This window comes from Coenobita brevimanus, chromosome 111 (assembly GCF_032717465.1).
Source record: "Coenobita brevimanus isolate Jiangsu-jjx chromosome 111, ASM3271746v2, whole genome shotgun sequence".
Lineage (NCBI taxonomy): Eukaryota > Metazoa > Arthropoda > Malacostraca > Decapoda > Coenobitidae > Coenobita > Coenobita brevimanus.
This window is the reverse complement of record NC_137064.1, coordinates 27350849-27363521: the sequence shown is the minus strand read 5'-3', so window position 1 is coordinate 27363521 and position 12673 is coordinate 27350849. Positions and strand designations below refer to the sequence as shown.

At 40.3% G+C, this 12673-nt stretch overlaps 1 protein-coding gene across 1 annotated transcript in view; it reads left to right on the top strand.

Annotated features, from left to right (window-relative positions):
* Positions 1–12673, top strand: part of LOC145417855 (uncharacterized) — a 109671-nt gene that overhangs the window by 16310 nt on the left and 80688 nt on the right. The window lies entirely within an intron of this gene.

Here is a 12673-nt window from a genome sequence, read left to right as displayed (position 1 = left end):
GTTTTCTTATAATAGGGGACGATAAATAATGATAAATAGTTATCGAATTCGGAAATAGTATTTTCTGTTTGTCAGTGAGGTGGAGCCAAGAATTTCGAAGGCTTTAGTAATGAATGATTAAAATGAGAGTTCTCAGACTTTTTATGTCTTGTTACGGAACAGAGAAAGATAATGTACACTTTAAGTGAGAATACTAAAAATCACTACTGTCCCGTAAAGTTCCAGGTTCAAAACAAAGAGTTAGGTAAAATTACAAGTCAAAGTTTAATGCTTAAATTAACAACAAAACATTCAGGACTCATAAGGATAATGTAATGGCAAAAACAGGTTAAATATATGGTTAACTGCAATAGCCTCTATTAACACGAAATTAGCAAGAGTAAATTTTATCTAAGTCAGCCCTGATAAAATGAGATACCAGATAATACTCAGTGAATGCTAGATAAATAATTACAGATACAAACTATTATCAAAAATGACTGACATAAAGAACCCCACACGAATTACAAAAACTTCACTAGGCCTACAAATTAAACTTATGCTATACAGTACAAGAAAAAATGCAACAACAGTTATACTCAAATTACACACAGCTGCTAGATGTTTGGAGATTTCTTGAGCACTCACAATAATAATAATATCTGTACAGGGGAGGACAGAGATGTGAACAAAATGAGGAGCAGATCTAAGTGGCCATGATGCAGAGACTGAGCTCATTATATAGGGGCCGGCAGAGCCTGATACAACTTGTAAGAGGACGCGCAAATGAAAGCCATGGGGACATAGAGTTCACAATCCCGCTCTGGACAACAGAGAGAACGACTTACTCTACTATAACGGTAGAAGGGGGGACTGAGGCAGAACACGCTCGTGATCAAACATGCAGCATACTGTGCGTTAAAATTACACAAAGGATGATGAAATCATAGGCTATGTAACACCTCCCCACAAAGAAAAAAGAAATTTACAAAGGAAATTTCTTATTACTCTAAAACAATCTGTCTAAAGTCTGGATAAGCAATCTGCAATAACATTTTCTTTCCCCTTGACATGTTGTATGTCTAATGAATACTCCTGAAGAAGTAGACTCCATCTTGTCAATCTCTGATTTTTATCTTTAAACTTACTAAGGAATTTCAGTGGGTTATGATCGGTATAAATGACTATGGGGTCAAAACTAGAACACAAATAAAATGAAAAATGCTGTAAACCCAAAATCAAGACCAAAAGCTCTTTCTCAATAGTTGAGTAGTTCTTTTGAGGTGGAGTGAACTTCTTACTGTAATAAGATACAGGATGTTCAATACCCTGATCATCCTCTTGCAGCAAAACAGCCCCAGCTCCTGTATCACTTGCATCAACAGCCATCTTAAAAGGCTTAGCAAAATTTGGAGTAGCGAGCACTGGCTGACTTAATAGAATAGCTTTAAGTTTGTTGAAAGAGGATTCACAGTTATCGGTCCAGACAAATTCAACTCCCTTTTTCAGTAGGTCTGTAAGTGGTGATACAAGAATAGAAAAGTTAAGAACAAATCTCCTGTAATAACCTACCATTCCCAAAAATCTTTGTAGCTCTTTCCTACTTTTAGGTCTGGGAAGATCACTTATACCCTGAACCTTAGCTCCTGGTGGTGCAACATGTCCATCACCAATTACATACCCAAGGTACTGAACTTTAGCTTGACCAAACTCACACTTTGATAAATTAGCTACAAGATTAGCATGAACTAAACGGTCAAGAAATTTACTGACATGGCATAGGTGATCTTTCCAGTTGTCACTGAAGATTAATACATCATCAATATAAACAACACACCCTGCCAAACCCTCTGTTACAACATTCATGAGCTTCTGAAATGTGGCTGGTGCATTCTTCATACCATACGGCATTACTGAACATGCAAAAGCCTTTCCTAATGTTACAAAACATGAGATCTCCCTAGCACGTTCAGTCATAGGTACTTGCCAGTATCCCTTTAACAAATCAAACTTACTTATGTACCTAGCCTTTCCGATCTTGTCTATGCAATCTTCCACACGAGGGAGAGGGTAAGTGTCTGTTTTGGTTATCTGATTAACACGTCTGTAGTCGATGCAAAGCCTCTGTGACCCACCTGGCTTAGGGACTAGAGTGACAGGAGAACTCCACTCGCTCTGACAGGGCTCAATCATCTTGTGGTCCAACAGGTAGCCAAGCTCCTTCTGGATGAGAGGAACTTTCACTGGGTTCACACGGTAAGGAGGCAATTTAATTGGCTTTGCGTCTCCAACATCGACATCATGCATCAACACAGTGGTTCTTCCTGGAGTGGCACGGAACACTTGCGGGTACTCCTGCAGTAATGCCGAAAACTCCTGCCTTTCCTTGGGTGGTAGATGAGAAAGCTTAGTCTGGAGATCATTCATGATATCAGGATTCTTCCCCAAACTATCACTCAGGCTCATACTGCATGGGAGAGCTTCACTTGCAGACTCGGGTGGAACAGCTACAGTGCAGACTGGATTATTTTCGTCCCGCCTGTGATATAACTTTAGCATGTTGATGTGACATAGTTGCTTGCTCTTTCTACGATCTGGTGTGGCGATGACATAGTTGACATCACTGAGTTTCTTCTCCACGAAATAAGGACCACTAAACTTGGCTTGAAGAGGTTGCCCATGAACTGGTAGCAGAATCAAAACCTGATCTCCTGGCTGAAAGTGGCGTAACCTGGACTTCTTATCATACCAAGTCTTCATCTTCTCCTGAGCAGCTCCTAAATTCTCTCTCGCCAACTGTAAAGCAGTGGACAGCCGTTCTTTGAAATTCATCACATACTCCAGCAGGTTGACGTCATCTTCCTCCGACAGCCAGCATTCCTTGAGTAGCTTAAGGGGTCCTCTTACTTCATGGCCAAACAGTAGTTCAAAAGGTGAGAAGCCCAGTGATTCATTTGGAGATTCTCTTGCAGCAAACACAACGAATGGAAGACCTTTATCCCAGTCTTTCTGATGTTCCAAACAGTATTTCTTGAGCATCGATTTGAGTGTTTGATGATATCTCTCCAACGCTCCTTGGGTCTGGGGATGGTAAGCTGAAGACGTGATCTGGGTGATGCCCAACTCTTTCAGAGACTGCTTGAAAACGTTTGACATGAAATTACTTCCCCGGTCTGACTGTACCTCCTTGGGCAGACCAAACTTTGTGAAGAACCCTAGCATTTCCTTAACCACGTTCTTTGCTGAGATGTTTCTAAGTGGAATGGCTTCAGGATAACGAGTAGCCATATCAATCATGGTCAACACATAAGAAAATCCTGAAGAAGTCTTAGGAAGAGGGCCCACAATATCCACCAACACACGGGTGAAAGGCGCCTCAAAAGGAGGAATGGGAACTAGAGGTGCAACCTTTTCGGTCTGATTACACTTCCCCACAACTTGACAGGTGTGACAAGACTTACAATACCAGGAAACATCTCTGAAGATACCTGGCCAGTAGAAGTGTTTCAAAATGCGTGCCACAGTCTTCCTCACTCCAAGGTGTCCTGCCAAACTGGAATCATGAGCCACTCTAATGATATCCTGCCTACAAACACGAGGGATGACAACTTGATGTACAACCTCCCATTCACAGTCGGCTGATGCTGTTGGGGGTCTCCACTTCCTCATAAGTACTCCTGACTTTACATAATAACAAGTAGAAGCACCGGCTGACTCTTCTTCACTGTAAGCAGAGTTAGCTAGACCTTTCAACTCAGGGTCAGCAACCTGCAACTCAACCAACTCTTGACGAGACAAATTATCAACACTACGGGGTACTGCCTCATCTGATGAGTGGTCCAAATTAGCAAGAAAAGTGTCAGCTAGGATAACATCATCATCATCATTATCCTCTAAATCACCAGTAACTTTAGACTTAGCCCTAGTGACAGCACATGCAGGGAACACATCAGGGACATCACAATCCTGGGACGCAGCCACTGGCTCACTAGACAACTGAGGAGCTGGACACACTTGACTTCCACCAATATCATTTCCAAGTAAGAAAGTTACACCTGACATTGGGAGTGTCTCAACCAACCCAACCATAACAGAACCATTAACAAAACCAGACTCTAAATTCACTCTGCACAGAGGAACAGAGAAGTAATTATTCCCTACACCTTGTAAGATTACAGTTTCATCAGAGGAATTAAAATTAGAGCCTAGAACACTGGTCAGCATAAGGGATTGGCAAGCACCTGTATCACGATATATTTGAACTGATTTCCTGTCATTACTGTCCAGAGGACTGACAAAACCATCAGACAGGAAATTAGCACATGAACTCTTGAGAGTGTCACCCACGTTACTGCTCAAAAGAGGAGCTCCATCATGAGAATTTAAGTTACCCCTCAAAGCAGGTTCAGTTAACTCAGTTAAAGAATTCTGGGAACTCTCAAGAGTGGACACTAGACCAATTGACTGAATATTTAAAGACTCCTTTTTGTTCACATCACGCTGTCTCCTGAAACATCTCTCCGTAGTATGACCAAGCTTACTACAATAAGTACATTTACTTTTCTGAAATCTAGACGTGAAGCTGGTATTTACTTCCTGAGAAACATCATCTTTATCCTCTTTCCTGTTACCTGTACTCTGAGTAGAGGCAACGTACTTACTCTCAGCTTTCCCTTTTTCTCTAGAATATCTCTTGTGAGTGAGAACATACTCATCAGCTAAAACTGCAGCATCAGACAAATTATCTATTCTTTTCTCATCAAGATATAGGCTTACATCTTTATAAATACACCTTTTGAAGTCCTCCAGCAAAATCATCTGCTTAAATTTGTCAAAATCAGAATCCACATTCTTAGAATTTAACCACTGCTCCAACAAATCTTCTTTGATTTTTGCATACTCAACATGGAATTGCTTATCTTGCTTGTAAGTTGTCCTAAATTTTACTCTATAGGCTTCAGGAACAAGCTCATAGGCCTTAAGAATCAAGCTCTTAACTACATCATAATTATCAGACTGATCCTGAGGCAAAGATGCATAAGTTACTTGAGCTTTACCGGTGAGAACAGTTTGAAGGAGTACTGGCCAATACTCCTTAGGCCAATTAAAACCTGTAGCTACCCTCTCAAACAACTGAAAATACTTTGTTAAATCAGATTCATTAAAAGGAGGGACAAGTTTAACATTTTTAGCCACATCAAAATCATCAGAGCTAGATGATCCAGTTCCACCTTGTTTCATGCGATACTCATGGTCTGCCTGAATCCTGGCAAGTTCAATTTGTGCCTGAGCCTGTACCTGTGCCTCTTCAATACGAGCATTTGCTTCCTTAACACGAGACTCCGCCTCCTTAGCCTTAGCCTCCTGCAGAGCTAGCTGTAACTTAGCTAATTCAATCTGCGTTTGCTCATTTGGAGGAGTTACATTAAACAAGCTTTTATTAATCATGCCAACAATTTGATCTTTAGAATGATGAGAGTGAACTTCAATTCCCAATTGTTGAGCAACAAGCTTAAGTTCATTCTTTGTTCTGTTTTCTATATCACACACTGTTTGCACATTTGACAAAAAATCTTTGGCTACATCAAGTGTAGAAATAGTAGCCATCATGAATATATCACAGTCACAAAATATCAAACAATATCCTTATGATAATATCCTGAATATCCTGATATGAGGTCGCCAAATTTATGTTACGGAACAGAGAAAGATAATGTACACTTTAAGTGAGAATACTAAAAATCACTACTGTCCCGTAAAGTTCCAGGTTCAAAACAAAGAGTTAGGTAAAATTACAAGTCAAAGTTTAATGCTTAAATTAACAACAAAACATTCAGGACTCATAAGGATAATGTAATGGCAAAAACAGGTTAAATATATGGTTAACTGCAATAGCCTCTATTAACACGAAATTAGCAAGAGTAAATTTTATCTAAGTCAGCCCTGATAAAATGAGATACCAGATAATACTCAGTGAATGCTAGATAAATAATTACAGATACAAACTATTATCAAAAATGACTGACATAAAGAACCCCACACGAATTACAAAAACTTCACTAGGCCTACAAATTAAACTTATGCTATACAGTACAAGAAAAAATGCAACAACAGTTATACTCAAATTACACACAGCTGCTAGATGTTTGGAGATTTCTTGAGCACTCACAATAATAATAATATCTGTACAGGGGAGGACAGAGATGTGAACAAAATGAGGAGCAGATCTAAGTGGCCATGATGCAGAGACTGAGCTCATTATATAGGGGCCGGCAGAGCCTGATACAACTTGTAAGAGGACGCGCAAATGAAAGCCATGGGGACATAGAGTTCACAATCCCGCTCTGGACAACAGAGAGAACGACTTACTCTACTATAACGGTAGAAGGGGGGACTGAGGCAGAACACGCTCGTGATCAAACATGCAGCATACTGTGCGTTAAAATTACACAAAGGATGATGAAATCATAGGCTATGTAACAGTCTCCACACCAGACTATGGAGAGATCAACTATTTCCTCATTTTTTTATTTTCCAAACGCTTTTTTCCTTGGCGCCATTCCTTTATTTTTTCGCGAATTTGCATCAACTTAGCATTGTTGTCCCTTATACTAATATACCTAGAAGCTTTTTTTTTTTTCTTTGATGTAGGCCCTTTAAAGGGAATTGTATTAACAAACGCCTATCCATATAAACACGCAAATATTTGAGGTCCTATGTTTATGTTTCCGTATGTCTATTAATTGTCCTCATTCCACTGCCATACTAAGACTTGGATATTTTACTCCACCGCAAACATTATATTCACCAGAGAAAAACCCCATGAACTCAGATACTAAAAACAGTCTCTATAACCCCTTTCACGGAACTGGTGGGACTCGGGTATTATTTTGAGATTAAACCCTCACGGTTCTATACAGGTCAAGAGAAACTCTGAGTTGGGAGGCGAGTCACAATGCGGCCCACAACATCCCTGAGGTGTTGGCAGATATTGTCTCCCCCGGTACTGTGTTATGAGAAATTTACCACAGTATAAGTGAATCAGGTCCTAGAGGCTAATACAATGATGATAATAATAATAATAATAATAATAATAATAATAATAATAATAAAATAAATAATAATAATAATAAAATAATAATGGTGATAATGATGATGGTGTTAATGATGAGAACAACAACAACAACAAAATGATGATGATGATGGTGAAAAAGAGGAAGAAGAACAAAATGAAGAGGAAATATGGTAACTAACATTGCAAACAGCAGTTAACAAGAAAGATATCCATTTGCCACTGTGTCACTGTCATAATCGCGAGTATATAATTTTAGCTGATCATACAATTAAGTTTTAAGCATCTCCATTTCAGTAATTACTTGTAACGTGGGATTTTTTTTTAGATAACTGGAAACACATCCTGACACAGATAGGCAGACAGTAAGACATACGGTACGGAGAAGGAGAGGCAGACAGACATCCTGGGACACACACACACACACACACACACACACACACACACACACACACACACACACACACACACACACACACACACACACACACACACACACACCTGGGACATTCATACAGACACAGACAGGCACGATGAGGTAAATACCGGTACTTTTGCACACTCAGGAATCTGAGAAGTAGTAGTAGTAGTTGTAGTAGGAGTAGTACTACTAGTGGTGGTGGTGGTGGTGGTGGTGGTGGTAAGGATGGTGGTTGCGGTGGCGTTAGTAGTTGTAACTGTTGCTGTTATTGTTTCTGTTGATGATATAACCCTAAGTTCGTCTGAGCGTGAACCGAGTGGACTTCAGGCGGAAGTTGACCTCCTCCACTCATTCCTGCGGCTCATCCTCCTCCTACTGAGGGAAAGAGACGGAGCTGAGGGACGTTTGTATAACCATGGTTAAATTGGTGGCACCATGCAAAGGCGTCCCTCTTTAGCACCTGAAACCGTCCTTTCAGGTGGATATTGTTCAACAAACTCTTGTTACCAGTATCATCGTCTTTACAGTAGGTGCTCCCCATGTCCACCTCGTGTAGGATAAAGTCTGCTCCCAACTTTCTCCATTCCGACCTGTTAGTTGGTGATTTATAAGTATACATGAAAAAGGAAGGGCTTAATTTCGGTGTCTCTTCAAACATCATTACCATTGTGAGAGAGGACAACAAGCCGACAGAATGTAGTATAAAGACCGTATTGAAGACAAGCCTTTATTAAGTTGGCAACGTTTCGCTTTGTAGCCAACAAGCTTGTATAAGGTGAAACGTTGTCAACTTGTCTTCAGTGCGGTGTTCATATTTCATCATTACCATTATTAAAAACGAAAAAAAAAAATGTTCCTGAGAAAAAATCTGTGTAAGTAGGGGCTTAGTTTGGGGGCTGATTTTTTTTTTTTTTTTTTTTTTTTTTGAGCCTGGAAAAACCTGGAGTTGGGACAAGCCCTTTTACAATTCAGGAAACTAGGCAGAGAGCGGAACAGGAGAAATGTGGAGCAGGAGGCCGGAATGACGAGGGGAACATAATCAAAGTGGAACAGGAGTTGGGTGAGGAAAAACGAACGTTTCGGGCGTAAAGATAGAACATGAAACGGGATGTGGAAAAGAGGGATTTTAGGTAGGTGGAACTGGAGGAACATGAAACAAGAGGTGGGGGGGATGAGGGGAACATTACCGAAGTGAACAGGCTGTAGAAGAAAAGTGGAGAGAAAAATAATAGAGGGAACAGGAAAAGCCAGAGAAGAAAGGAACAGGAGGTATTATAAGGGGAAACTGGAATAGGAGATGGGAGACACGAAGAGAACATTAGAAGGGTGGAACAGGTGGCAGGAGAAAAGAAAGGAACAAGAGGCAGGGAAGGGCAGGAACAGAAATGGGAGAGAAGGGAGGACCACTTTGGTTGATGAAATAATAAGAACGCAAAGCAGGAGGTGAAAGAGGAGGCAGGAACATTGCAGAGAGGAACGGTGTAAAAGGAGAAAACTAGAAAAGAAAGGAGGTGGGAACATGAGGAACAATGATCTAGACAGCCCTGATGCTGTTCCATCGTCACTTCCACCCTTTCACCTACTCACTTTGTCTTCAAAACTTCTTTAATAGGCATCCATTCCGTCCTGTCTGGCCTTATTTCTGAAAAGGTATATTTCCCTGGTAAGGTCCCTCCTGTTATCCATTATATTACCAATATGCCGGGAATCGACCCCTGGACTCTCAGGTGAGAGCCGGGCAGCATACCATTACACCACGACCAGGTAAAAGTTATCTCACATTGTCACAATCTTGTAAACAATGTCCCTCCTCCCTTACTGTGGGCCTGAAGAGGATGAGATAAACCCCTGGCACTCGGGCAAGTAGATGCTTTTAATCTATCCCAAGCACTTACGGCAAGTCAGAATGAAGAGAGAATTCTGTACTTTACACGGGAGAAATCATCCAATATATTACCAATATCTCGGGAATCGAGCCCGGGAATCTCAGGTGAGAGCCAGGCAGCGTCCACTACACCACGACCAGGTAAAAGTTTTCTCACATTGCCACAATCTTGTAACCAGTGTTCCTCCGCCCCCACTGTGGGCCTGAAGAGGATGAGATAACCCTAAGCAGTAAATATATATATATATATATTTTTTCAGATATACCCTTTACCGTCCCTGTGTAAGCTGAACAGTCTGTAAACCTTATATTAAGTCTTTATGGGTGCACATCTTTAAAATTCTTTGATAAACCTCTTATCCTGTACTGAAAGAATTCTTGCAGCCGAGTTTGTGTTACCTCAGTATAATCCTGATCTGTTAAAAGTATTTAAGAGTGACTCATCCACAGGTTATTATAAAAGTGCACACAATTTCAGGGAACTGAAAGCTTGTACAGTACCTCTAGAATATTAGTAGCCCAGCCTATTACCCATCACGGATACATACAGAACATCAGGATACTCATGTTGTTTCTAAGCAGGCACATTGGTCACCATAGTTAATTCAGAGGACAAATATTTATGCATTATTATAAAAAAAAATTTAATATATTCCATTCCTTGAACAAATCCTTACCGGTGAAGACGGTGTTCCTGCTAATGCACCTTTGTGAACATTATATGAAGTGATTGTTCGCTGGCGTTATAAATGAATGCGGCATAACATTTGCCTCTGTTTGTACTTGCGTCGTAAGACACAGTATTCTAGAGGGGATTTCAGTAACAAAGTGTGTGTGGTAGCGCAGTGGTAGGCAGTGTTTTTTGTTACCTATATTATGAGCCAGTTTGCTATTTCAAGGAGAAAGGGATGTCTTGACAATGCTCACCCAACAGGTGTCAGATGTTGTAGCGGTAAATAATGCATTTTAACATAAAGTTCATCGGATTATTATATTAAAGTGTTATTGTAAATTCTACTTTATTCCATTGAACATAAAATTAATAGTATATAAAAACAAAACCCATTATGAACGTTATCATGAATACCTCATGTATAAGAGTTGTCGTAAAAATACTCAATATTCCTTATTCATTAGACCTTGTCATTAAATAAGAAACTTTTAATATACCCAGTTCATTAAACCTTTGAGATAAAAACGTGTATTTGTCCCCGTACACTGTTTATAGGACCATTGATTATTCTTTTTTCCTCGCTAGTGGTTCAGCAAATGAATCCAAGTAATACTGAATAATAATACTTGAAGAATGTGGTGGCATGCCTTCTGTAGGTAATAAATATTTCACAGAGAAAAAAAATAGCTTACACCTTTGAAAAATTTACATCTTATATTTCTTTAACCTTGATAATAAACCCCTCTTGGCCATTAAATCTGTTCCAAACCCTTCATTTCTAACTGTCTAGTCGGTAAATATGGACATTGTAGAACGTTCCAACAGGTACAGGTTTAATTTAACATTCGAGGTGAGAGGAAGGTGTAACGGGGAGAAAGTAGTGGATGAGGGGACTGGAATGGTAGGTGGTAGTGGGGCAGGGGGAGAAACAATAATTGATAAAGGCCTGACGGTAACTTTAACCTCAGAAAACGAAAAAGGAGAGAGTCAGGATTAAGTAACTCTACCTTATTTACCTTGACCCAGAGTTTCATCCTTTTACAGTCAGTTTTGCTCAGCTCAGTGGTAGAAAAAGACAGTATTACATCGCTACATCCTTTTCATAGGACTTCTTTGTGACTAGTATTATAGTATAGTGTTATTATAATGTCACAACTCAACATTGAAGATGGAGAGGTGGCAAGTTTAGACCAAGTTCAGAGTAAAAAGAGTACTGTGACCAGGTTTGGTTTAGAAAATGATGGATGATGCACCATGACGGGAAGAGAATACTTTGTGATGAGAACTATATGTCGGATGATAATGTGTTAGGCTTGTCTTTAAAAAAAATAATAATAAAATAATTTGGTTGTACGCCAGGTATCCCCGAAGGGCTAAGGCGTTGCCTCTGGGTATAGGACTTTTGGATTGGAGTGTGTAACATTTTATGACCGGATGCCCTTCCTGATGTCTACCAATGACCCTTGGGTGGATTCGATCCTCCGACCCTTCGGTCAGAGCGGAGCGCTCTAACCCACTGTTTAATAAATTTTTATTGACAGGTGGGGAACAATTAATGGGGTTGCAAAGTAGAGCTGAGATGATGGACTGGGATGGTGGTGAGTGATAGGGCAGGGCATAAGAATGACACTCTATGAAGAAGGTGTTGCATGTGGAGAGGTGTTAACATTGGGATGTAAACCACATTTCTCCTATAATTTCAGTTTGGAGAAGGTGGTAAATTAAGAAGGGTGGGGGTGAATGGAAAAGAGCAGACAGGAAAAGGTAAAATGGTGGACGTGATGGGGCAAAGCAGGATGTAGCACCATGTGAACTTCGGTGTTGTGGCGTAGGAGGTATGGATCTGATAAAGGTTTAAACTGAAGCATTCTCACTGAAGAATACGAACATAGTGGAAACGAAAGGAAGCAAGCGTCATTCTCATACATTTTGCATTTTGTAGCGCAGGTAAAAATTAGAACAGGGGAAGAAAAGAAGAAGAATAAAGAACATCAGAACAAAAGAACATGAGAACAAGAGAACAGGTGCCAGACTAAAGAAGAAACCCAAACACGAGGCGTGGAGTGAGCGGAGACGTGTCGCTCCCACGAGAACTGCCCTTAAAGACGACGGCACTGAGCGGACGACAAGCACAACTCATGACCGGGCTGTCTCTCTCTCTCTCTCTCTCTCTCTCTCTCTCTCTCTCTCTCTCTCTCTCTCTCTCTCTCTCCACGCAGGCAATCTCTCCTTCCATTTATTTTATTGACTTTTCCGCCCTCCATCATATCCTTAGCTGCAATATATATATTTTTCCTTTTTGAGGGAAAGCTGCAGTAAACCACAAGCACTCACGTTATATTCTCAAAAATTTCTGAACAATCTTTAAAACACACACACACACACACACACACTAACTTTATAGAGTAATGCAAAAAATGCGGTGTATTTATTTTAATGTTTATGACAAATTATGAACAAGGAAAAATCAGCACGAAAGGAAGTTGTAAAACCTGAATGTTTGCGCGCGCGCGCGCGCACACACACACACACACACACACACACACACACACACACACACACACACACACACACACACACCGTCATTACTCTTAAATTAACATAAAAGTGAGAAATACATGGCCACAAAAAAAAAGGCTATTA